Below are 26,493 nucleotides of genomic sequence, written 5' to 3'. Positions count from 1 at the left end.
AATATAAAACAAAAGTGAGTTTTTTTAGCCTTCTGCTAGTAAAATCTCTCTCCCTGTAATACTACAAAGATCCAAGCAGAACTTAAAGTTTTCCCCACTTTATCTTAACATAGGGGATGGGCAAAAAGAGGCTTAGCTAGAGTTGACTGTTTCCCTCATCTGAAATGACCTACTGTAGTACAGCAACCAGGTCTTTCTCAGTTGCTTGAACAATGAGCCAGCTCATACCATCCCTCCTCTTCTCTAGCCAAAGAGGTTATGCCTGAACTCTGATTCCCATATTCCCATGTCTCCTCCCTGGAGAGAGGAATTCAACTTCCTATGAACCCTCCAAAGCACCTAGGTATTGGGTTGCAAGGTTTCCCAGACAATTTATATTAAAGGGCTGGCTTCCAAATCCAGACTTCCTGGTGAACCAGTGGTCTGTTTGTATACCTACTAACAAGGTTGCTCTCACAGTTGCCCTATAAGAAGGCAAAGTGACAGGAAAATGGACACACTCCATGCTAATGCAAATCTAATCTGTTTCTACTAGATGGCCTAGGCTCCAGTGTTATCTCCATGGAATAAAGAGAATGCAGGTACCACATGCCTCTTCCCTTCTTATTGTCCTTGATTTGTAGGCTTCTCCCAGTCAAGCCTGTACCTTAACCCTGTAGGACATGGTGGAAGTCTTCCCAAGCAAGCCCTGATACATGACACATGGTGGTGACTGTGATGGGACTCAACTTGCACCAAAATTATTACGTCTCTTGTACTGAAGATGATTTACAGTAATCATATCAATCACTACTCATCTTAGGTGACTTGGTGCACAGAAAGGAGAACTCCCATGTTCTCTAACAAAGATCTTTCAAAGTTCCAAGCAGGCAAAAGTTTTCACAACATAGGGAGGAAATGAAGTCTAAAAACATTTTATGTTTTCCTAACATTACCATTATTATAAATTATAGGAATCATTTCATAAGAATAGAACATTCTCAGCCTAACTGTACTGTGCTTTCCTAGTGACAGTTTTAAAATGTGTGCATTCCCAGATGGAAGCACAGTCATGCTACAAATGACAGGAGGCAGACATGCTACAAATGACAGGGGCAGGCTTGCCAAGTCACTGCTAGGATGAGCTAAAACAGGGGTGCTTAATTCAATTTCATAGCCCTAACAATCGGTGGACATTTCTCTCAGACTCTGGGATTAGGTTGACTCAAACTTATTTTAAGGTGTTATGGGTTTTCTTCTTTGTTTCTGTGTTTTATAGACATTTTTGTGAGCATACAGGAGAGATTATGTCAATAGACCTTAAGCTGTATATTATTTTATTTATTTATTTTTTTAAACAGATTGCATGGTTTTCTGCAGAAGTGGTACCTATTGTTTGTCTATTTATTTACTTATTCGGCTGCACCAGCTCTTAGCTGCAGCAGGTGGGCTCCTTAGTTGCGGCTCACAGGCTCCTTGGTTGCAGCACGTGGGCTCCTTAGTTGTGGCATGTGAACTCCTAGTTGCAGCATGCATGTGGGATCTAGCTCCCCGATCAGGGATCAAACCTGGGCTCCCTGCATTGGGAGCTCACAGTCTTATCCACTGCACAACCAGGGAAGTCCCAAGGTGTATATTATTTTAAATGAGACATCTTTGAACTAACCTTGTGTGTATGGGTCTTGATTCTCTTCTTCTGTCTTGAGTTCTTTCCCAGGATGTTCTCATGGTCCTTTATGTAAATCTATTCTTGTTGGCTCTATCTCACCAGTTCATCAGAAGTGGAGATTTGTGTGAAAGAACTTTGATAACTGCAAAATACAAATAAGAGTATCACTCCCATATTTCCCCTGCTGTGAGTAAACAACTATGTTCTAATCATCCCCCAAGTCAGAGTGATTTGTTCCCTGTAGTCTGAGATTATAGGACTATCACTTAGCATCATCTTACCACAAATAAATCCACACGCTGATTATTAAAGTTTCAAAACTATTTTATCACAGGATACTATAGGAGGGATCAATTCTTAATATCACCTGAAGAAAACAAGAAAGTGATGGCAGAGAAGTAACAGGCGTACCTGTGAAGAATGATTTTTGAATCATGAATATTAACGAATCAGTGGGTCATGAAATCAGTTCGTTGGTTATGATCATTTTTAAATATGAAACAATATAAATAGGAAGAATAGAAAAATAAAACTGCATTGCTCATAGTAATAGTAAGTACGAGTGTGTGTTTGCATGGACTATGTGTACTGGGTCCATCTAATGCTTATTTCTATTGGTGGGTGATAGGCAAAAGCCAATTGCTTAAAATGTGATTTCAGTTTGGGTTCTCTTTCTGCTTCGTCCTTGAGCCCTGATGTGGTTACAAAAGTCGAATACTTTACAAATACTTCTCTAATCTCTAAAAAAATATTTATTGAATTTCCTAAAAGATGATTTATAACAACCTAATTTACTATTTTGAATGGCTGCATATTACTTCCTAGCATGGATGTAGGATTGTTTGTTCACCTATTTGGGTAGTTTGCTTTTTTCCAGTTTTGTGATTAACAATCCTGCTAAAAACATCCTAAACATGCCCTTAACTACTGTGATTTTATTTCTTTGGCCTAGATCCCCATAAGTGGGAGTGTTCTTCACAGGGTTTACAAACTGACATCTGAAGTCATTTCGTAACATCCGTATATTTTGTTTTAGACTCGCTGTACTTCTGGCTTCACATTTATGAATCTTTGCTGAAATGACTTATTACCTTTTCTTTAGAATCTGGGTGTACCAGTCTGGGTTCTTGGTTACAAACGAAAGAATCAACTTGGGTAATAAATCAATAAGATCCAGTTGGAAAGTACATCTGTCACTAACACAACTAAGAGAAAGCTGGAATACGAGACTCAGAACAAGGGAAGAATGCATCCAAGTTTCACCATGGTACAGTTTTGTGAGAAGGCATCTGATGCCACACTATCCATCAAAGTTAGTATTCAACACTGAGGCTTAAAACTCTTTAACTATCTATGAGTCTATGTCCCTCCATAAAGATTTCAAAGCCAAAGTAAAGAAGCAACTTGCATGAGCCTAGGACACAGGCCACCTCACTAGCTTCTAGGGATCAGTCCCCCTCAGTTCTCCATAAAGTAAGCAAAGTGAGCCTCCTACCCATTTTCTGATGCCTTTCAGATGTTTTAGAGTTCACAGCTTGTACTACTCAAGATCCATTTTTACAAACTTCTTTACATATTTCCCATTCCAAAACAAAAATTTTAATGACACAGTTCAACTTTCCTGGTATAGTCACAAGAGGGCTCCTCTCCTCCCAAAGCCTCATTAGTTACTTCATCTGGATTATAATTATCCTCCCTGTAGTTTTTCACTGTTTTATCTGGACATTCCACAACCAGTGAACGAAACCGTAAATTTTACCACAACCAACTCCCTTAAATTAGAATAGGAAATGAAAATGACCAAAAAAAAAAAAAAAAAAAAAAAATTGACAACTAGTTCAACCAGCTAAAAATATTCAGAACACAATGAAGAAGAAAATATAGGCAGAGGCTACAATCTTCGATTCTGCGACTGGTGGTGTGACTGTAACCAGTATTGATGATTCTCCTCCTCCACTATGCACTCTATACTCTCACTGCCTTAAAAGAGTGCCTCTGCTAATCAAGATTCTTTTTTTTTTTTTTTTTTTTTTTTTTTTTTTTTTTGTGATATGCGGGCCTCTCACTGTTGTGGCCTCTCCCGTTGCGGAGCACAGGCTCCGGACGCGCAGGCTCAGCGGCCATGGCTCACGGGCCCAGCCGCTCCGCGGCATGTGGGATCTTCCCGGACCAAGGCACGAACCCGTGTCCCCTGCATCGGCAGGCGGATTCTCAACCACTGCGCCACCAGGGAAGCCCAAGATTCTTTATTTAGTGAGATAGCACAAATTTTTATTCCAAAGGGAAGAGAACTTTTATCGATTATCTTCACTGTGATAATAACTCCCAAATCTCAGAACGTTGTAAGAACATGTATTTCTCATCAAGTTACATGAAAGTTGCCAGTCACCTGTGGGTTGGTTCCTGGTTGAACAACTGCTCCATGTCTCTTCTTACTCATGGACCAAGGCTGAAGGAGGAATCATCCGGCCCTTTCCTGATCCATTCACTCTTCTCTCTCTTCAATCCACCAGCATTACCCTTCCCAGTCTCCAACTAAGCTTTCACCCTCATCTCTCAAATGAAACAGCTCTTGTTAAGCAGGGACAGGGCTGGGATGAGATAAGTGAGGCAATAAAACTTTGTACCTTGTGTTGGGCACAAAATTCAAGAGGCAATAAAAACTCATCTATGAAGATGAATAACTTTCAAGCAATATTTTAGAAGTCAAAATTAATGCCAAAGGTCACAATGAACTCATCAAATGTTTAAATAAAGACAAGCTCAATATTATTCATGTTTCCTTTTGCCTCAGTCTCCAATATGGCTCAGCATGGTACTGTTACCAATTCTGTCATTATTTAAACTTTGAATATTGTATTCATTGTGAATTTTGCATTAATTTTTATTTTTAAAAAATATTGTAGGGCTTCCCTGGTGGCGCAGTGGTTGAGAATCCGCCTGCCGATGCAGGGAACACGGGTTCGTGCCCTGATCCGGGAAGATCCCACATGCCGCGGAGCGGCTGGGCCCGTGAGCCATGGCCGCTGAGCCTGCGCGTCCGGAGCCTGCTCTGCAATGGGAGAGGCCACAACAGTGAGAGGCCCGCGTACCGAAAAAAAAAAAAAAAAAAATATTGTATTAAGGTATCATTTAACTGTGTTAAAATACTGAGATATTTGACACTCAAGGCAAGTACCTCACTTGGCTTACCCTAGCCCTGGCCCTGTAATTAAGATCACCAGTGACACCGATATTGCTGAAACCAATGACTCAACTCTCAGCTCGCTTCATACTTGACCTGTGAGCAGCATTTCACACGGCCCATCACTATCTTCTTCAAATAAATCCTCCATGTAGCTTCCAGGACACAGATCTCCTCCTAGCTCACAGGGCACGCCTTCTTTGTGTCCTTTGCTAATTCCCCCACATTCTTTTAACACTGGAGGGCCCAGGTTTCTGTTCTCAGACCTTTCTCTTCATTTTTTTCTACACACTCCCTAAGGTAGCTAATTGAGTTCCATAGCTTTAAAAAATGCTTTTAATTTAAAAATTCAAATTTTTATATTTGCTTGGTCCATTCCAGCTGCTCTAACAAAATTCCATAGATTGGGTGGCTTATAAACAACAGAATTTTATTTCTCACAGTTCCAGAGGCTGGGAAATCTTAGATAAGGATGTCAGCTTGGCAGGGTTCTGGTGAAGGCCCTCAATCAGGTTGCAGATGGCTGACTTCTCACTGTGTCATCACATGGTGGAAGGGCCTAGAAAGCCCTAGAAAGCCCTCTAGCGGCCCTTTTATAAGAGCACTAATCCCAATAACAAGAGCTCTACCCTAGTAACCTAAGCGCCTCCCAGAGGTCCTACCTCCTAACACCATCGCTTTGGAGGTTATGGTTTTAACATATGAATGGGGGGCACAAGCATTAGGACCACAGCACCCTGAAGTACAAACTAGCACATCCAACTGCCTTTTGGTCACCGTCTTGTTCCCCTGCTTGTTTGCTCTCAGATTCATTCCCTGCCTTCTCTTGTTTCCTTCCATTCTGGCTTCCAGACCATTTCAGCCAGTGGATTGCACTGACAAAAGCCTAGAGGGCAAGAGTAAAATAAAAGCCAGGTTATTTCTATCCCCTCACTCTGTTTTCTGTGGGATCTTAAGCAGCAAGTGTTACTCTTCCACTGCCTCTGCTCCAGCTGGATCCTGAATCCACTGGGTAACTCCCATCTTGGCTCTATATCTATGATGGCTCCAATTTTTTCCCAGTTTTACTGAGAAATAATTGACATATATCACTGTATAGGTTTAAGGTATACAGCATGATGGTTTGATATATATATATAATGTAAAATGATTACTACAATAGATTCAGCTAACATTCATCTTTTCCTACAGATACAATAGAAAAAAGAGAAAAAAGGAAAATAAAATCACCTTGTCATAAGAACCCATAGGATTTACTCTCTTAACAACTTTCCTATATCTCATATTTTTTGACTCTGGAAATGCCACCTCCTTTAGTGGTTCCTCCAGCCCAAAGAGTGGTAGCCATTTCCTGCTGTGGCTAATCTCAGTTCAAAAACCTTGATTCTTCTCCGTCTTTTATAACACAGATTTAAGCCATCATCAAAGTTATCTGGCTTTACTCTAAAAATGCATCCAGAGTGTGATTACTTCTCACCATGTCCCACTACTACCAACCTGCTCTAAGATAGTCACCTCTCATCTTAATCATTGCAATTTTAGTCACCTAACTGCATCCTCTTTTCCACCTAATGTATTCATTTTACATCAGCCACAATGGTCCTTTAAAAATATAATTTGGATCATGTCTCACTTCTGCATAAAATTATCTGTTTACCAACTCACTCAAAGATGGCCTGCAATGCCCATTACGATCTGCTGCCTCTATCCCTAGCCCCACCTCATTCAATATGTATCAGCTACTCTGATCGCCTTGAAATTCCGGCCACTGCTTTTACAGTCCTTGCATTTCCTCTTCCTTATACTGGGAACTTTTCTCCCCAGATATTTTCATGATGCGTTTCCTCTCTTCCATCAGGCTTCTATTGGTATAGTACAACCCAACGCCCAATATTAAGTTACAGTGCCCTATCCTCTAACCTCTCCTATTTTCCTTGACTTTATTTTGTTTTTCTGTATAGCATTCATCAGAATTTGATGTGTGATGTATTTAGATGCTAATTTGTTTAATATCAGTCTCTCCCCTCTATGATCTCAAAAGGACAGGAACTTGTTCTTTCTTTCACTGCTACATTTTTAGCATTTTGAAAGATGACTGACACAGAATAGGCACTCAATAGCCAGTTTTGAATGAATGAATCAATAACATGCACATGTTATACCATCACATTTAAGATAACTTCTTTCCAGGTCCAACCAGCATAATGTAATCAATATAGTGAAACTGTGTGTTGATTGAATCTCGGGTCAAATTTTGAAGATGTAATGATAGCTTTTACAAGTCCTGTTATCTTTTGCTCAATGGAATAAAAGGAATAAGAAAAAAATCATTTTTCAGATAAATAATTGCATACCAGGTGTCAGGGTACAGTGATTTGCTCCAGTAAGGAGATCACATTTGAAACAGCAGCTGTGATTGAAGTAACCACCTGTCATTTTCTAGAACTCATCTATCTTCAGCACTAGCCATATTGTAAAGATAAATGAGGATGCGGTAGAAATCAAATGTGCACATCTTTTAAGTACTTGATTGTGGCACTAACATCTGCTCTTCCTCAGTGATGCACTATTGCTTGGGTCAAAATTGTTTATCAGCTAACTCACCATAAGCGCCTATATTGACTGGCAGTCTGCAGTAGCACTGTGAATCCCTAGAAATTAGTGCCCACTCACAGGCATTGTCAATTAATGATAAGTATGGCACAGTTTTCACAGCAAGTGGAAACTAGATGATTTAGAGAATCCTAGAATGAAGATTCACACTATGTGTTTGTTTATCCTGAAAAGTACTTTAAACTGCCTTTATAGATACTGGGTCATTGGACTGATTCATCTGACAATTAGGAAAAGGGGTGTACATTCTCTAAAATGTGATTCATCAGGCTTCAGTTCAAATCAAGCAGGGTCTTAGTGGACTTCCCTGCTACCTAATACGGGATGCAGGTAAGCCATTCTGACACTACACTAACTTTGTTGCCCACGTTGTCAGTGATAGTTAACAGAGGGTCTTTGGCCTCTGCTTCCCCAGAATCCAACTATCCTTACTGCAATCAAGGCAACAGTTTCACCTCCAATATCTCACTGTGTGCCCAATCTACTGAGAACAACCGCTAAAGCTCCTTTCCAAAGTAATGGCATTTTTCTCACAAATTTATTTTTCGAAGGTCTTGGTAAATAAAGTACAGTCTGGTAAATAAAGTATAGTTATCAAGTATATTCTTGGTAAATAAACTATGACATTAGGTCATATTAGATAAATTCACCCCGTTACTTTAGTCTTCTGAAGTCTTTGAACATCTTCTCCATTATAACCAAGAAATTTCTGAAATCTCTCTTTCATTAAATTTGGGCCATCATTAAGTACAGGTTTCAATCTGTATTTGAAAGCTGACCAAGCAAACAATTAAAATCATTCTCAGAGTAGAAATGAGTAAAGTTGTCTTAGTAAGGAATCTCCCACAGATCAAAACCTTATCATATCTTTAGGCAAAAAGAGAACAACTTTTTCAGAAAGAAGAGGAAAGGTTTGCATTGGTTGTCATGAATGATTCAGCAGAACTGACAATTTAAGCTTTGCCAAGTGCTTCACATCATCTTAGATACTGTTGTCCCAATTCTCAGTTTCCAGACTTTCCTAGAAGAGATACCATGGACCAGAAAATCAACTGATATACTACTTTAGTAACTACTTGGACCAAATTATACATTTGGCTCCTAACTCAACCCTATGGCTTCAAAATGTTAGTGAATCTTTGGCAAAGTCATAGAACATCAATGCCTTGAGCTGAGAATCTAGGCACTTAAACTCATCATTCTACTTCTCTGATCTGTCCAGTACTGTTAGAAAAAGACATCCCACCTCACAGTCCTTGATTTCTTTATACCTCTCCTATTTTTATAAGGCAAGAGACACTGGATTTTCCAAAGATTTGCCTTCAAAAGATATTTTATTATAATCGACCACATGTCAAAATTTAAATAACTGTATCACTACTACATACAATGAATTTCCAGATTATTTTTCCAGGATCTTAAGAAGATTTTCACTGCTTTTAGTCCCTACTATATCATATTCCACCTATTTCCACTCCTACTAACAGTTTCTGTATTCTTAGTTATCAACAACAGGATCCTATTCTGGGGAGTGGGCAAGATGGCAGAGTAGGAAGACCCTAAGTTCACCTCCTCCCATGGGCAGACCAAAATTATAATTTACAGAGCAACTAATCAATGAGAAAGAGCTGAAGACTAGCAAAAAAACATTTCCACAACTAAAGATATAAAGAAGGGACCACAATGAGATGGGTAGGAGGGGCAGAGACACAGTATAGTCAAGACCCACACCCCAGGGTAGGTGATCCACAAATGGAAGGACAGTCATAATTGCAGAGGTTCTCCCCAAGGAGCAAGGAGTCTGAGCCCCACATGAGGCTCCCCAGTGCATGGGCCCTGCACCAGGAAGACAAGTTTCTAGAATGTCTGGCTCTCAGGGCCAATAGGGCTTGCATATGGGAGAGTCAAAGAGCAATAGGAAACAAAGACTCCACTCTCAAAGGGCACATGCAAAATCTCACACACTCTAAGAGGTAATAATTTAAAAGGAGCCTGGGTCAGACCCACTTGCTCATCTTGAAGAGCCTCTCAGAGAGGGAAGAAGCCAGTGGGACTCCCCCTGAAGACACAGATGCTGGCAACAGCCATTTCAGGGAGGTTGTTCTATCATGAGGACATTGGTGCTGGCAAGTGACATTTTGGAATCATCTCTCTAGTTTATCAGTCCTGGGACCCTGCCCTACCCACCAGGTGGCTGGCACCAGTCTAAGACCCCATAGGCAGAGCAGCCAGTGCTGTGGGATGCAGCAACACCCACCATCAGGCTAAACCAGTACCAGGACTCCCAAGACCCCAGCTGTGCCCAGAGGGGAGTGTGCTACTGGGTCCTATAGAACAACTCCTACATAAAGCCACTTCTCCAAGATGGAGAAATGTAACCAAACTACCAAATACATACAAATAGACACAGAGAATTAGGTAAAATGAGGTGACAAAGGAATATGTATCAAACAAAAGAACAAGATAACACCCCAGAACAACTAAGCAAATTGGAAATAGGCTACCTACCCAACACAGAAATCAAGGTAATGATCTTAAAGATGTTCAATGAACTTAGGAGAAGAAGGGATGAACACAGTGAGAAGCTTAATAAAGAGTTAGGGGACTTCCCTGGTGGCGCAGTGGTTAAGAATCCACCTGCCAACACAGGTTTGAGCCTTGGTCCAGGAAGATCCCACATGCCGGAGAGCAACTAAGCCCATGCTCCACAACTACTAAGCCCACTTACCTAGGGCCCATGCTCCACAACAAGAGAAGCCACCACAATGAGAAGCCCGTGCACCGCAAGAAAGAGTAGCTCCCACTCACCGCAACTAGAGAAAGCCCGCAGGCAGCAATGAAGATCAATCACAGCCAAAAATAAATAAATAAATATTTTTTAAAAGAGTTAGAAAATAGAAGGAGGAACCAAACAGAGCTGAATAACAAAATAACTAAATAAAAAATGCACTAGAAGAATTCAACAGTAGTTTAGATGATACAGAGGAATGGATAAGTGAACTGGAAGACAGAGTAGTGGAAATCAATGAAGCTGAAGAGAAAAAAAAAAAAAGATTTAAAAATAAGGACAGTTTAAGAGACCTCTGAAACAACGTCAAGCATACTAGAGTTCACATTATAAGTGTACCAGAAAGAGAAGAGACAGAGAAAGGGGCAGAGAACATTTTTGAAGATATAATAGCTGAAAACTTTCCTAAAGTGGAAAAGAAAATATATATCCAGGTCCAGGAAAACAGCAACCCAAATAGGTCCACATCAAGACACATTGTAATTAAAATAGCAAAAATTTAAAGATAAAGAGAGAATATTAAAGGCAGCAAGAGAAGAGCAACCAGTTACACACCAAAGAACACCCATAAGACTGTTATATCACTTTTCAGCAGAAACTTTGCTAACCAGAAGAGAGTGGCACAATATAATTAAAGTGATAAAAGGAAAAAAAAAACCACAAATAAGAATACTCTACCCAAAAATGGTATCATTCAGAATTGAAGGAGAGATAAAGAGTTGTACAGACAAGTAAAAGCTAAAAGAGTTCAGCACCACTAAACCAGCTTTAAAAGAAATATTAAACAGACTTCTATAAGTAAAAAGAAGAGGCTATAACTAGAAATACGAAAATTACAAAACGAAAAATCTCATTAGTAACAGCAAATATACAGTAAAGGTAATAGATGAACCACTTATAAACCTAGTACGAAGGTTAGAAGAAAAGTGTAGTAAAAATCATCTATATTTACAATAAGTAGTTAAGATACACAGAAAACACAAAACTAACTGCTGAACAATCATCGACAGGAAGACACTGGAACTCACCAAAAAAGATACCACACATCCAACGACAAAGGAGAAGCTACAATGAGACAGTAGGAGGGGCGCAATCACAATAAACTCAAATCCCATAACTGCCGGGTGGCTGACTCACAAACTGGAGAACACTTATACCACAGAAGTCCACCCGCAGGAGTGAAGGTTCTGAGCCCCACATCAGGCTTCCCAACCTGGGGGTCCAGCAATAGGAGGAGGAATTCCTAGAGAATCAGACTTTGAAGGCTACTAGGATTTGATTGCAGGACTTCGACAGGACTGGGAGAAAGAGAAACTCCACTCTTGGAGGGCACACACAAAGTAGTATGCACATCAGCACCCAGGGGAAGGAGCAGTCACCCTAGGGGAGACTGAACCAGACCTCCCTGGTAGTGTAGGAGGGTCTCCTGCAGAGGGAGGCAGGTGGCTGTGGCTCACTGTGGGTACAAGAACACTGGCAGCAGAAGTTCTGGGAAGTACTTGGAATGAACCCTCCCAGAGTCAGGCATTAGTTGTACCAAAGAGCCAGGTAGGCTCCAGTGCTGGGTCGCCTCAGGCCAAACAACCAACAGGGAGGGAACCCAGCCCCACTCAACAGCAGACAAGTGGATTAAAGTTTTACTGAGCTCTGCCCAGCAGAGCAACAGTCAGCTCTACCCACCACCAGTCCCTCCCATAAGAAAGCTTCTATAAGACTCTTAGATAGCCTCATCCACCAGAGACCAGACAGCAGAAGGAAGAAGAACTATAATCCTGCAGCCTGTGGATCAAAAGCCACATTCACAGAAAGACAGACAAGATGAAAAGGCAGAGGGCTATGTACCAGATGAAAGAACAAGATAAAACCCCAGAAAAACAGCTAAATGAAGTGGAGATAGGTAACCTTCCAGAAAAAGAATTCAGAATAATGATAGTGAAGATGATCCAGGACCCTGTAAAAAGAATGGAGGCAAAGATCGAGAAGATGCAAGAAATGTTTAAAAAAGACACAAAAGAATTAAAGAACAAACAAACAGAGATGAACAATACAATAGGTGAAATGAAAAATACACTAGAAAGAATCAATAGCAGAGTAACTGAGGAAGAAGAACAGATACGTGACCTGGAAGACAGAATGGGGTAATTCACTGCCACAGAACAGAATAAAGAAAAAAGAATGAAAAGAAATGAAGACAGCCTAAGAGACCTCTGGGACAACATTAAATGTACCAATATTCGCATTATAGGGTCCCAGAAGGAGGAGACAGAGAAAGGACCCGAGAAAATAAATGAAGAGATTATAGTCGAAAATTTCCCTAACATGGGAAAGAAAATAGCCATCCAAGTCCAGGAAGCGCAGAGTCCCATACAGCATAAACCCAAGGAGAAACACACTGAGACACATAGTAATCAACCTGGCAAAAATTAAAGACAAAGAAAAATTATTGAAAGCAGCAAGGGAAAAATGGCAAATAATATACAAGGGCACTCCCATAAGGTTAACAGCTGATCTTTCAGCAGAAACCCTACAAGCCAAAAGGGAGTGGCATGACATATTTAAAGTGATGAACGGGAAGAACCTACAACCAAGATTACTCTACCCAGAAAGGATCTCATTCAGATTCGAAGGAGAAATCAAAAGCTTTACAGACAAGCAAAAGATAAGAGAATTCAGCACCACCAAACCAGCTCCACAAACAAATGCTAAATGAACTTCTCTAAGTGGGAAATGTAAGAGAAGAAAAGGACCTACAAAAAAAAAACCCATAACAATTAAGAAAATGGTAATAGGAACATACATATTGATAATTACCTTAAACGCGAATGGATTAAATGCTCCTGCCAAAAGACACTGGCTCCATGAATGGATACAAAAACAAGACTCAGCTATATGCTGTCTACAAGAGACCCACTTCAGACCTAGGGACACATACAGACTGAAAGTGAGGGGATGGAAAAAGATATTCCATGCAAATGGAAATCAAAAGAAAGCTGGAGTAGCAATACTCATATCAGATAAAATAGACTTTAAAGTAAAAATGTTACAAGAGACAAGGAAGGACACTACATAATGATCAAGGGATCGATCCAAGAATAAGACATAAAAATTATAAATATATATGCATCCAACATAGGAGCACCTCAATATATAAGGCAACTGCTAACAGCTATAAAAGAGGAAATCAACAGTAACACAGTAATAGTGGGGGACTTTAACACCGCAGTTACACCAATGGACAGATCATCCAGACAGAAAATTAACAAGGAAACACTAGCTTTAACTGACACATTAGACCAGTTAGATTTAATTGATATTTATAGGACATTCCATCCCAAAACAGCAGATTACACTTTCTTCTCAAGTGCACATAGAACATTCCCCAGGATAGATCACATCTTGGGTCACAAATCAAGCCACAGAAAATTTAAGAAAATTGAAATCATATCAAGCATCTTTTCTCACCACAATACTATGAGATTAGAAATAAAATACAGGAGGGAGGGGCAGAGAAGATAGCAGAAGAGTACGATGCAGAGATCACCTTCCTCCCCACAGATACATCAGAAATACATCTACACGTGGAACTGCTCCTATAGAACACCCACTGAATGCTGGCAGAAGACTTCAGACCTTCCAAAAGGCAAGAAGCTCCCCCACGTACCTGGGTAGGGCAAAAGAAAAAAGAATAAACAGAGACAAAAGAATAGGGATGGGGCCTGTACCAGTGGAAGGGAGCTGTGAAGGAGGAAAGGTTTCCACACACTAGAAGCCCCTTCATGGGCGGAGACTGCGGGTGGCGGAGGCAGGAAGCTTCGGAGCTATAGAGGAGAGCGCAGCTACACGGGTGCAGAGGGCAAAGCGGAGAGATTCCCACAGAGGATCAGTGCCAACCAGCACTCACCAACCTGAGAGGCTTGTCGGCTCACCCGCCGGGACGGGCGGGGGCTGGGAGCTGAAGCTCAGGTCGGTCGGATCCCAGGGAGAGGACTGGCTGTGCGAACACAGCCTGAAGGGGTTAGTGCACCACTGCTAGCCGGGAGGGAGTCCGGGAGAAGTCTGGAGCTGCCGAAGAGGCAAGAGACATTTTCTTCCCTCTTTGCTTCCTGCAGCATGAGGAGAGGGGATTAAGCGCGCCACTTAAAGGAGCTCCAGAGACGGGCACGAGATGCTAAGGCCGCTGATGTAGCCACCAAGAAGCCTGTGTGCGAGCACAGGTCACTCTCCACACCTCCCCTCCCAGGAGCCTGTGCAGCCCGCCACTGCCGGGGTCCCGGGATTCAGGGACAACTTCCCCGGGAGAACACAAGGCACGCCAAAGGCTGGTGCAACGTCACACCGGCCTCTGCCGCTGCAGTCTCATCCCGCATCCATACCCCTCCCTCCCCCTGGCCTGAGTGAGCCAGAGCCCCCAAATCAGCTGCTCCTTTAACCCTGTCCTGTCTGAGCAAAGAGCAGACACCCTCAGGCAACCTACATGCAGAGGCAGGGCCAAATCCATAGCTGAACCCCTGGAGCTGTGCGAACAAATAAGAGAAAAGGAAATCTCTCCCAGCAACCTCAGAAGCAGCAGATTAAATCTCCACAATCAACTTGATGTACCCTGCATCTGTGGAATACCTGAATAGAAAAGGAATCATCCCAAATTGAGGGGGTGGACTTTGGGAGCAAGATATATTATTTATTTCCCCCTTTTCTCTTTTTGTGAGTGTGTATGTGTATGCTTCTGTGTGAGATTTTGTCTGTATAGCTTTGCTTTCATCATTTGTCCTAGGGTTCTGACCATCCTGTTTTGTTTTGTTTTGGTTTTTACTTTTAAAAATTCTTCTTAATAATTATTTTTTATTCTAATAATTTTATTTTATTTTATCCTACTTTATTCTTCCTTCCTTCCTTCCTTCCTTCCTTCCTTCTTTCTCTCTTTCTTTCTTTCTCTCTTTCTTCCTTCCTTCCTTCCTTCCTTCCTTCCTTCCTTCCTTCCTTCCTTCCTTCCTTCCTTCCTTCCTTCCTTCCTTCCTTCCTTCCTTCCTTCCTTCCTTCCTTCCTTCCTTCCTTCCTCTTTTTTCTCCCTTTTACTCTGAGCTGTGTGAATTAAAGGTTCTTGGTAATCCAGCCAGGTGTAAGGGCTGTGTCTCTGAGTTGGGAGAACCAACCTCAGGAGACTAGTCCACAAGAGATCTCCCAGCTCCATGTAATATCAAACAGCGAAAATCTCCCAGAGATATCCATCTCAACACCAAGATGCAGCTTCACTCAATGAACAGCAAGCTAGAGAGCTCGACACCCTATGCCAAACAACTAGCAAGACAGGAACACAGCCCCATCCATTAGCAGAGAGGCTGCCTAAAATCATAATAAGGCTACAGACACTCCACAACACACCACCAAATGTGCACCTTCCCACAAAAAAGACAAGATCCAGCCTCAAACACCAGAACACAGGCAAGTCCCCTCAAGCAGGAAACCTACTCAAGCCACTGAACCAACCTTAGCCACTGGGGACAGACACCAAAAACAACGGGAACTACGAACCTGCAGCCTGTAAAAAGGAGACCCCCAACACAGTAAGATAAGCAAAATGAGAAGACAGAAAAACACACAGCAGATGAAGGAGCAAGGTAAAAGCCCACCAGATGTAACAAATGAAGAGGAAATAGGCAGTCTACCTGAAAAAGAATTCAGAATAATGATAGTAAAGATGATACAAAATCTTGGAAATAGAATAGACAAAATGCAAGAAACATTTAACAAGGACCTAGAAGGACTAAAGAGGAAGCAAGCAATGATGAACAACACAATAAATGAAATTAAAAATACTCTAGATGGGGTCAATAGCAGAATAACTGAGGCAGAAGAAAGGATAAGTGACCTGGAAGATAAAATAGTGGAAGTAACTACTGTAAAGCAGAATAAAGAAAAAAGAATGAAAAGAACTGAGGACAGTCTCAGAGATCTCTGCGACAACATTAAATACACCAACATTTGAATTATAGGGGTCCCAGAATAAGAAGAGAAAAAGAAAGGGACTGAGAAAATATTTGAAGAGATTATAGTTGAAAACTTCCCTAATATGGGAAAGGAAATAGTTAACCAAGTCCAGGAAGCACAGAGAGTCCCATACAGGATAAATCCAAGGAGAAACACACGAAGACACATATTAATCAAACTATCAAAAATTAAATACAAAGAAAACATACTAAAAGCAGCAAGGGAAAAACAACAAATAACACACAAAGGAATCCCCATAATGTTAACAGCTGATCTTTCAGCAGGAACTTTGCAAGCCAGAAGGAACTGGCAGGACATATTTAAAGTGATGAAGGAGAAGAACCTACAACCAAGATTACTCTACCCAGCAAGGATCTCATTCAGATTTGATGGAGAAATTAAAACCTTTACAGACAAGCAAAAGCTGAGAGAGTTCAGCACCACCAAACCAGCTTTACAACAAATGCTAAAGGAATTTCTCTAGGCAAGAAACACAAGAGAAGGAAAAGACCTACAAGGACAAACCCGAAACAATTAAGTAAATGGTAATAAGGACATACATATCAATAATTACCTTAAATGTAAATGGATTAAAAGCTCCCACCAAAAGACACAGACTGGCTGAATGGATACAAAAACAAGACCCATATATATGCTGTCTACAGGAGACCCTCTTCAGACCTAGGGACACATACAGACTGAAAGTGAGGGGATGGAAAAAGATATTCCATGCAAATGGAAATCAGAAGAAATCTGGAGTAGCAATTCTCATATCAGACAAAATAGACTTTAAAATAAAGACTATTACAAGAGACAAAGAAGGACACTACATAATGATCAAGGGATTGATCCATGAAGAAGATATAACAATTGTAAATATTTATGCAACCAATATAGGAGCACCTCAATACATAAGGCAAATACTAACAGCCATAAAAGGGGAAATCGACAGTAACACAGTCATGGTAGGGGACTTTAACACCCCACTTTCACCAAAGGACAGATCATCCAAAATGAAAATAAATGAGGAAACACAAGTTTTAAATGATACATTACACAAGATGGACTTAATTGATATTTATAGGGCATTCCATCCAAAAACAACAGAATACATATTTTTCTCAAGTGCTCATGGAACATTCTCCAGGATAGATCATATCTTGGGTCACAAATCTAGCCTTGGTAAATTTAAGAAAATTGAAATTGTATCAAGTATCTTTTCCAACCACGCTATGAGACTAGATATCAATTACAGGAAAAGATCTGTAAAAAATAAAAACATACGGAGGCTAAACAATACACTACTTAATAACAAAGTGATCACTGAAGAAATCAAAGAGGAAATCAAAAAATACCTAGAAAAAAATGACAATGGAGACACGACGACCCCAAACCTATGGGATACAGCAAAAGCAGTTCTAAGAGGGAAGTTTATAGCAATACAGTCCTACCTTAAGAAGCAGGAAACATCTCGAATAAACAACCTAACCTTGCACCTAAAGCAATTAGAGAAAGAAGAATAAAATATCCCCAAATTTAGCAGAAGGAAACAAATCATAAAGATCCGATCAGAAATAAATGAAAAAGAAATGAAGGAAGCAATAGCAAAGATCAATAAAACTAAAAGCTGGCTCTTTGAGAAGATAAACAAAACTGATAAACCATTAGCTACACTCCTCACGAAAAAAAGGGAGAAGACTCAAGTCAATACAGTTAGAAATGAAAATGGAAAAGTAACAACTGACACTGCAGAAATACAAAAGATTATGAGAGATTACTACAAACAACTCTATGCCAATAAAATGGACAACCTGGAAGAAATGGACAAATTCTGAGAAACGCACAACCTGTGAAGACTGAACCAGGAAGAAATAGAAAATATGAACAGACCAATCACAAGCACTGAAATTGAAACTGTGATTAAAAATCTTCCAACAAACAAAAGCCCAGGACCAGATGGCTTCACAGGGGAATTCTATCAAACATTTAGAGAAGAGCTAACACCTATCCTTCTCAAACTCATCCAAAAGATAGCAGAGGGAGGATCACTCCAAAACTCATTCTATGAGTCACTGCCCTGATATCAAAACCAGGCAAGGACGTCATAAAGAAAGAAAACTACAGGCCAATATCACTGATGAACATAGATACTGAACTAAATACTAGCAAACAGAATCCAACAGCACATTAAAAGGATCATACACCATGATCAAGTGGGGTTTATTCCAGGAATGCAAGGATTCTTCAATATACGCAAATCAATCAATGTGATACACCCTATCAACAAACTGAAGGAGAAAAACCATATGATCATCTCATTAGATGCAGGGAAAGCTTTTGACAAAATTCAACTCCCATTTATGATCAAAACCCTGCAGAAAGTAGGCATAGAGGGAACTTTCCTCAACATAATAAAGGCCATATACGAAAAACTCACAGCCTACATCATCTTCAATTGTGAAAAACTGAAACCATTTCCACTAAGATCAGGAACAAGACAAGGTTGCCCACTTTCACCACTCTTATTCAACACAGATGTGGAAGTTCTAGTCACAGCAATCAGAGAAGAAAAAGAAATAAAAGGAATCAAAATCGGAAAAGAAGTAATGCTGTCATTGTTTGCTGAAGACATGATACTATACATAAAGAATCCGAAAGATGCTACCAGAAAACTACTAGAGCTAATCAATGAATTGGGTAAAGTAGAAGGATACAAAATTAATGCAGAGAAATCTCTGGCATTCCTATACACTAATGATGAAAAATCTGAGAGTGAAATTAAGAAAACACTCCCATTTACCATTGCAACAAAAAGAATAAAATATCTAGGAATAAACCTACCTAAGGACACAAAAGACCTGTATGCAGAAAATTATAAGACACTGATGAAAGAAATTAAAGATGATACAAATAGATGGAGGGATGTACCATGTTCTTGGATGGGAAGAATCAACATTGTGAAAATGACTCTACTACCCAAAGCAATCTACAGATTCAATGCAATCCCTATCAAACTACCACTGGCATTTTTTAAAGAACTAGAACAAAAAATTTCACAATTTGTATGAAAACACAAAAGACCCTGAATAGCCAAAGCAATCTTGAGAATGAAAGATGAAGCTGGGGGCACCAGGCTCCCTGACTTCAGACTATACTACAAAGCTACAGTAATCAAGACAGTATCGTACTGGCACAAAAACAGAAATATAGATCAATGGAACCAGGAGAGAAAGCCCAGAGATAAACCCACACATATATGGTCACCTTATCTTTGATAAAGGAGGCTAGAATATACAGTGGAGAAAAGACAGCCTCTTCAATAAGTGGTGCTGGGAAAACTGGACAGCTACATGTAAAAGTATGAAATTAGAAGACTCCCTAACACCATACACAAAAAGAAACTCAAAATGGGTTAAAGATCTAAATGTAAGGCCAGACACTATCAAACTCTTAGAGGAAAACATAGGCAGAACACTCTATGACATAAATCACAGCAAGATCATTTTTGACCCATCTCCTAAAGAAATGGAAATAAAACCAAAAATAAACAAATGGGACCTAATGAAACTTAAAAACTTTTGCACACCAAGGATACCATAAACAAGACCAAAAGACAACCCTCAGAATGGGAGAAAATATTTGCAAATGAAGCAACTGATAAAGGATTAATCTCAAAAATTTATAAGCAACTCAGGCAGCTCAATAACAAAAAAACAAGCAACCCAATCCAAAAATGGGCAGAAGAACTAAACACACATTTCTCCAAAGAAGATATACAGATTGCCAACAAACACATGAAAGAATGCTCAACATCATTAATCATTAGAGAAATGCAAATCAAAACTACAATGAGATATCATCTCACACCGGTCAGATTGGCCATCATCAAGAAATCTAGAAACAATAAATGCTGGCGAGGGTGTGGAGAAAAGGGAACACTCTTGCACTGTTGGTGGGAATGTAAATTGATACAGCCACTATGGCGAACAGTATGGAGCTTCCTTAAAAAACTACAAATAGAACTACCATATGACCCAGCAATCCCACTACTGGGCATATACCCTGAGAAAACCATAATTCAAAAAGAGTCATGTACCAAAATGTTCATTGCAGCTCTATTTACAGTAGCCAGGACATGGAAGCAACCTAAGTGTCCATCAACAGATGAATGGATAAAGAAGATGTGGCACATATATACAATGGAAAATTACTCAACCATAAAAAGAAATAAAACTGAGCTATTTGTAATGTGGTGGATGGATCTGGAGTTTGTCATACAGAGTGAAGTAAGTCAGAAGGAGAAAAACAAATACCGTATGCTAACACATATATATGGAATCTTAGAAAAAAAAATGTCACGAAGTGACTAGGGGTACGACGGGTATAAAACACAGACCTACTACAGCATGGACTTGAGAATATGGGGAGGGGGAAGGGTAAACTGTGATGAAGTGAGAGAGTGGCATGGACATATATACACTACCAAACGTAGGGTGGATAGCTAGTGGGAAGCAGCCACATGGCATGGGGAGATCAGCTAGGTGGTTTGTGACCACCTAGAGGGGTGCGATAGGGAGGGTGGGAGGGAGGGAGATGCAAGAGGGGAAAGATATGGGAACATATGTATATGTATAACTGATCTACTTTGTTGTAAAGCAGAAACTAACACACCATTGTAAAGCAATTATACTCCAATAAAGATGTTAAAAAAAAAAGGGATCATACACCATGATCAAGTGGGATTTATCCCAGAGATGCAAGGATCCTTCAATATACACAAATCAATCAAGGTGATAAACCATATTAACAAATTGAAAAATAAAAACCATATGATCATCTCAATAGATGAGGAAAAAACCTTTTGACAAAATTCAACACCCATTTATGATAAAAACTCTCCAGAAAGTGGGCATAGAGGGAATCTACCTCAAAATAATAAAGGCCATATACAACAAACCCACAGCAAACATCATTCTCAATGGTGAAAAACTGAATGCATTTCCTCTAAAATCAGGAACAAGACAAGGATGTCCACTCTCACCACTATTATTCAACATAGTTTTGGAAGTCCTAGCCACAGCACGCAGAGAAGAAAAAGAAATAAAAGGAATACAAATTGGAAAAGAAGAAATAAAACTGTCACTTTGCAGATGACATGATACTATACATAGAGAATCCTAAAGATGCCACCAGGAAACTACTAGACCTAATCAATGAATCTGGTAAAGCTGCAGGATACAAAATTAATGCAAAGAAATCTCTTGCATTCCTATACACTAATGATGAAAAAGCTGAAAGAGAAATTAAGGAAACACTCCCATTTACCATTGCAACAAAAAGAATAAAATACCTAGGAATAAACCTACCTAGGGAGACAAAAGACCTGTATGCAGAAAACTATAAGACACTGATCAAAGAAATTAAAGATGATACCAACAGATGGAGATATATACCATGTTCTTGGACTGGAAGAATCAATATTGTGTAAATGACTATACTACCCAAAGCAATCTATAGATTCAATGCAATCCATATCAAATTACCACTGGCATTTTTTATAGAACTAGAACAAAAAATTTTAAAATTTGCATGGAGACACAAAAGACCCCGAATAGCCAAAGCAGTCTTGAGGGAAAAAAAACACAGCTGGAGGAATCAGGCTCCTTGACTTCAGACTATACTACAAAGCTATAGTAATCAACACAATATGGTACTGGCACAAAAATAGAAATATAGATCAACGGAACAAGATAGAAAGCCGAGAGATAAACCCACGCACCTATGGTCAACTAATCTATGACAAAAGGGGCAAGGATATACAATGGAGAAAAGACAGCCTCTTCAATAAGTGGTGCTGGGAAAACTGGACAGCTACACATAAAACAATGAATTTAGAACACTCCCTAACACCATACACAAAAATAAACTCAAAATGGATTAAAGACCTAAACGTCAGACTGGACACTATAAAACTCTTAGAGGAAACATTGGAAGAACACTCTTTGACATAAATCACAGCAAGATCTTTTTTGATCCACCTCCTAGAGTAATGGAAATAAAAACAAAAATTTTAAAATGGGACCTAATGAAACTTCAAAGGTTTTGCACAGCAAAGGAAACCATAAACAAGACGAAAAGACAACCCTTAGAATGGGAGAAAACATTTGCAAACGAATCAACGGACAAAGGATTAATCTCCAAAATATATAAACAGCTCATGCAGCTCAATATGAGAAAAACAAACAACCCAATCCAAAAATGGGCAGAAGACCTAAATAGACCTTTCTACAAAGAAGACATACAGATGGCCAAGAAGCACATGAAAAGCTGCTCAACATCACTAATGATTAGAGAAATGCAAATCAAAACTTCAGTGAGGTATCACCTCACAACAGTTAGAATGGGCATCATCAGAAAATCTACAAACAACAAATGCTCGAGAGGGTGTGGAGAAAAGGGTACCCTCTTTGCACTGTTAGTGGGAATGTAAACTGATACAGCCACTATGGAGAACAGTATGGAAGTTCCTGAACAAACTAAAAATAGAATTACCATATGATCTAGCAATCCTACTACTGGGCATATACCCAGAGGAAACCATAATTCAAAAAGACACTTGCACCCCAATATTAATTGAAGCACTATTTACAATAGCCAGGTCATGGAAACAACCTAAATGCCCATTGACAGACGAATGGATAAAGAAGATGTATTACATATATACAATGGAATATTGCTCAGACATAAAAAGGAACGAAATTGGGTCATTTGTAGAGATGTGGATGGATCTAGAGACTGTCACACAGAGTGAAGTAAGTCAGAAAGAGAAAAACAAATACCGTATATTAACGCATATATGTGGAACCTAGAAAAATGGTACAGATAAACCAGTTTGCAGGGCAGACATTGAGACACAGATGTAGAGAACAAACGTTTGGACAGCAAGGGGGGAAAGCAGTGGGGGGTGGAGGTGGTGGTGTGATGAATTGGGCGATTAGGATTGACATGTATACACTGATGTGTATAAAATTGATGACTAATAAGGACCTGCTGTATATATAAAAAAAAATTACCAAACTTCCCAAAGTAATCTACAGATTCAGTGCACTCTCTATCAAAATACCAATGGCATTTTTCACAGAACTAGAACGTATAATTCTAAAATTTGTATGAATACACAAAAGACAGTGAATAGCCAAAATAATCTTGAGAAAGAAGAACAAAGCTTGAATATCACACTCCCTGATTTCAAACTATTCTATAAAGCTATAGTAATCAAGACAGTATGGTTCTGGCATAAAAACATACACATAGATCAATGCAACAGAAAAAGGAGCCCAGAAATGAACTTTCATTTATAGGTTCAATTAATCTATGACACTGGACTCAAGAATATATAATGGGAAAATACAGCTTCTTCAATAAATGGTGTTGGGAAATCTAGACAGCTACATGCATAAGAATCAAACTGGACTACTTTCTCACACCATATACAAAAATAAACTCAAAATGGATTGAAGACTTAAATGTAAGACCTGAAACCACAAAACTCCTAGAAGAAAACATAGGCAGTACACTTTTTGACATTAGTGTTAGCAATACATTTTTGGACCTGTCTCCAAAGGCAAAGGAAACAAGAGCAAAAATAAACAAGTGGGACTACATCAAACTAAAAACTTTTGCACAGCTGGTGAAATTATTAGGTAGCCTACTGAATGGGAGAAGATATTTGCAAACAATATATCTGATAAGGGGTTAACATCCAAAATATACAGAGAACTCATACAACTCAACATCAAAAAATAAAAAGAAAAAAACAACCTGATTAAAAAATAAGCAGAAGATCTCAACGGACATTTTTCCAAAGAAGACATACAGCTGGCCAGGACATATGAAAAGATTCTCAGCATCACTAATCATCAGAGAAATGCAAATCAAAGCCACAATGAAATATCAGCTCACGCTGTCAGAATGGTTATTATCAAAAAGACAACAAATAACAAGTTTCGGCAAGCATGTGGAGAAAAAAGAACCCTCAGGCACTTTAGTGGGAATGCAAATTGGTGCAGTCACTATGGAAAACAGTATGGAGGTTCCTCAAGAAAATTAAAACTAAAACTACCATACAATCCAGCAATTCCACTTCTGGTTATTTTTCAAAAGAATATGATAACACTAATTTGAAAAGATATATGCACCCCATGTTCATTGCAGCACTATTCACAATAGCCAAGACAAAAAAGCAATCTACGTGCCTACTGATAGATTAATGGGTAAAAAGGACATGTATATACATATATGCAAGGGAATATTACTCAGCCATAAAAAAAAGAATGAAATCTTGCCATTCGCAACTACATGAATGGACCTACAGGGCATTATGCTAAGTGAAATAAGCCAGACAGAGAAAGACAAATACCGTATGATTTCACTTATATATGGAATTCTTAAAACAAAACAAAGGAACAAGCATAGTAAAACAGAAACAGAGTCTCAGATATGGAAAACAAACAGGTGATTGCCAGAGGGAAGAGTGTTGAAGAGATGAGAGAAATAGGAGAGGGAGATTAAGAGGTACAAAATAAGTGGGTCACAGTTTTAAATGTACAGTATAGGGAATATAGTCAATAATAATTATTATTTTTGTATGGTGACAGAGAGTAACTAGACTTACTGTGGTGATCATTCTGAAATGTATAGAAATATTGAATCACTATGTTGTGCACCTGTAAATAACATAGTGTTGTAGGTCAAATGTACTTCAAAAACAAACTCAGAAAAAAAATCAAATTTGTGGTTATAAGAGGTAGGGGGTAGAGGGGATGAAGGTGGTCAAAAGGAACAAACTTCCAGTTACAAGATAAATAAGTACTAGGGATGTGATGTACATGTGATTAATATAATTAACACTACTGTATGTTATATATTAGAGCTGTTAAAAGGGTAAATTGTAAGAGTTCTCATCACAAGGAAAAAAATTTTTTCTATTTCTTTAATGTTGTAGCTGTATGAGATGATGGATGTTCACTAAATTTATTTTGGTAATTATTTCATGATGTTGATAAGTAAAATCATTATCCCATACACCTTAAATTTATACAGTGCTGCATGTCAATTATATCTCAATAAATCTGAGGGAAAAAAGAAAAGTATTACTTGAGCAGAAAAGGTATTTTCTGGAATATATATTGCTGTATAACAGATTATTTGGAATATAGCAACTGAAAGCAATAAGCATTCATTATATCACAGTTTATATAGGTCAGGACACTGGGCATGGTTTAGCTGGTGCTACTGGCTGAGGGTCTCCCAAGAAGCTATCATCTATGTGTAGACTGGGGCTGCAGTCATCTTAAAGCTCAAATGGAAGACCTGCTTCCCAGAGCAATCACACAAGTATCTACAAACCTCAGGTTCTTGCTAGTTCTCAGCTAGAGACATTACTTCCTTGCCATGTGGGTCTCCCCACAGGGTAAGAGAGCAAAAAATAGTACAAACGACACAGAAGCCACAGTCTCTTTGTATCCTGATCTCAGAATTGACATCCCATCACTTTTGCCATATTCTACTTGTTAGAATTGAGTCATTAGGTCCAACCCATACTCAAGGGGAGATCACTCAAGGAGACATGAATCATGGTCACGGATCACCAGGGCCATCAATAGAGGGCTGCCTACCACAGATAGCCCAGTGCCCTACATAATTTACAAGAAGGCTAGAGAACCTGCTCAGAAAGCCCCAGGATCCAAGAGAGGCTAACAGCCAAGAACACAGCTAGGTCACATCTAAGCAACAGTGTGACTGTAATGCCACCACTGGATACTTGGTACTGTCCTCACCAGTACTACTGTACTCCTGGAATTTGACTCCTGTGATGATTAAATCTCTGTGTCAGTTTGACTGGGCTAAAGGATACCCAGATAGCTGGCAAAACACTATTTTGGGGTATGTCTCCAAAGGTGTTTCTAGAAGAGATTAACATTTGAATCAGTAGACTGGGTAAAGAAGATCGCCCTCACCAATGTTGGGCAGGGGGGCATCATCCAATCTGTCGAGGGCATGAATAGAACAAAAAGGTAGAGGGAGGGCAAATTTGCTCTCTGTTTGAGGTGGGACATCCATCTTCTTCTGCCCTCAGATATCAGAGCTCTTTGTTCTCAGGCCTTCAACTCAGACTGAATTATACCACTGTTTCCTGAGTCTCCAGCTTGCAGATGGCAGATCCTGGGACTTCTCAGCCTCCATAATCATGTGAGCCAATTTCTATGACAAATC

General features: G+C 39.5%; 1 protein-coding gene across 2 annotated transcripts in view; it reads right to left on the bottom strand.

Moving 5' to 3' along the window:
* Positions 1–26,493, bottom strand: part of CHODL (chondrolectin) — a 407,133-nt gene that overhangs the window by 218,496 nt on the left and 162,144 nt on the right. For both annotated transcript variants that reach the window (XM_067034948.1, XM_067034949.1), the window contains exon 3: positions 1,646–1,790. The gene's annotated coding sequence lies outside the window, so the exon portion shown is untranslated. The remainder of the gene's footprint in view (positions 1–1,645; positions 1,791–26,493) is intronic.

The sequence above is a fragment of the Kogia breviceps genome, chromosome 5 (assembly GCF_026419965.1).
Source record: "Kogia breviceps isolate mKogBre1 chromosome 5, mKogBre1 haplotype 1, whole genome shotgun sequence".
Lineage (NCBI taxonomy): Eukaryota > Metazoa > Chordata > Mammalia > Artiodactyla > Physeteridae > Kogia > Kogia breviceps.
Note: the sequence above shows the minus strand (reverse complement) of the source record. Positions and strands in the feature narration are given on the sequence as shown.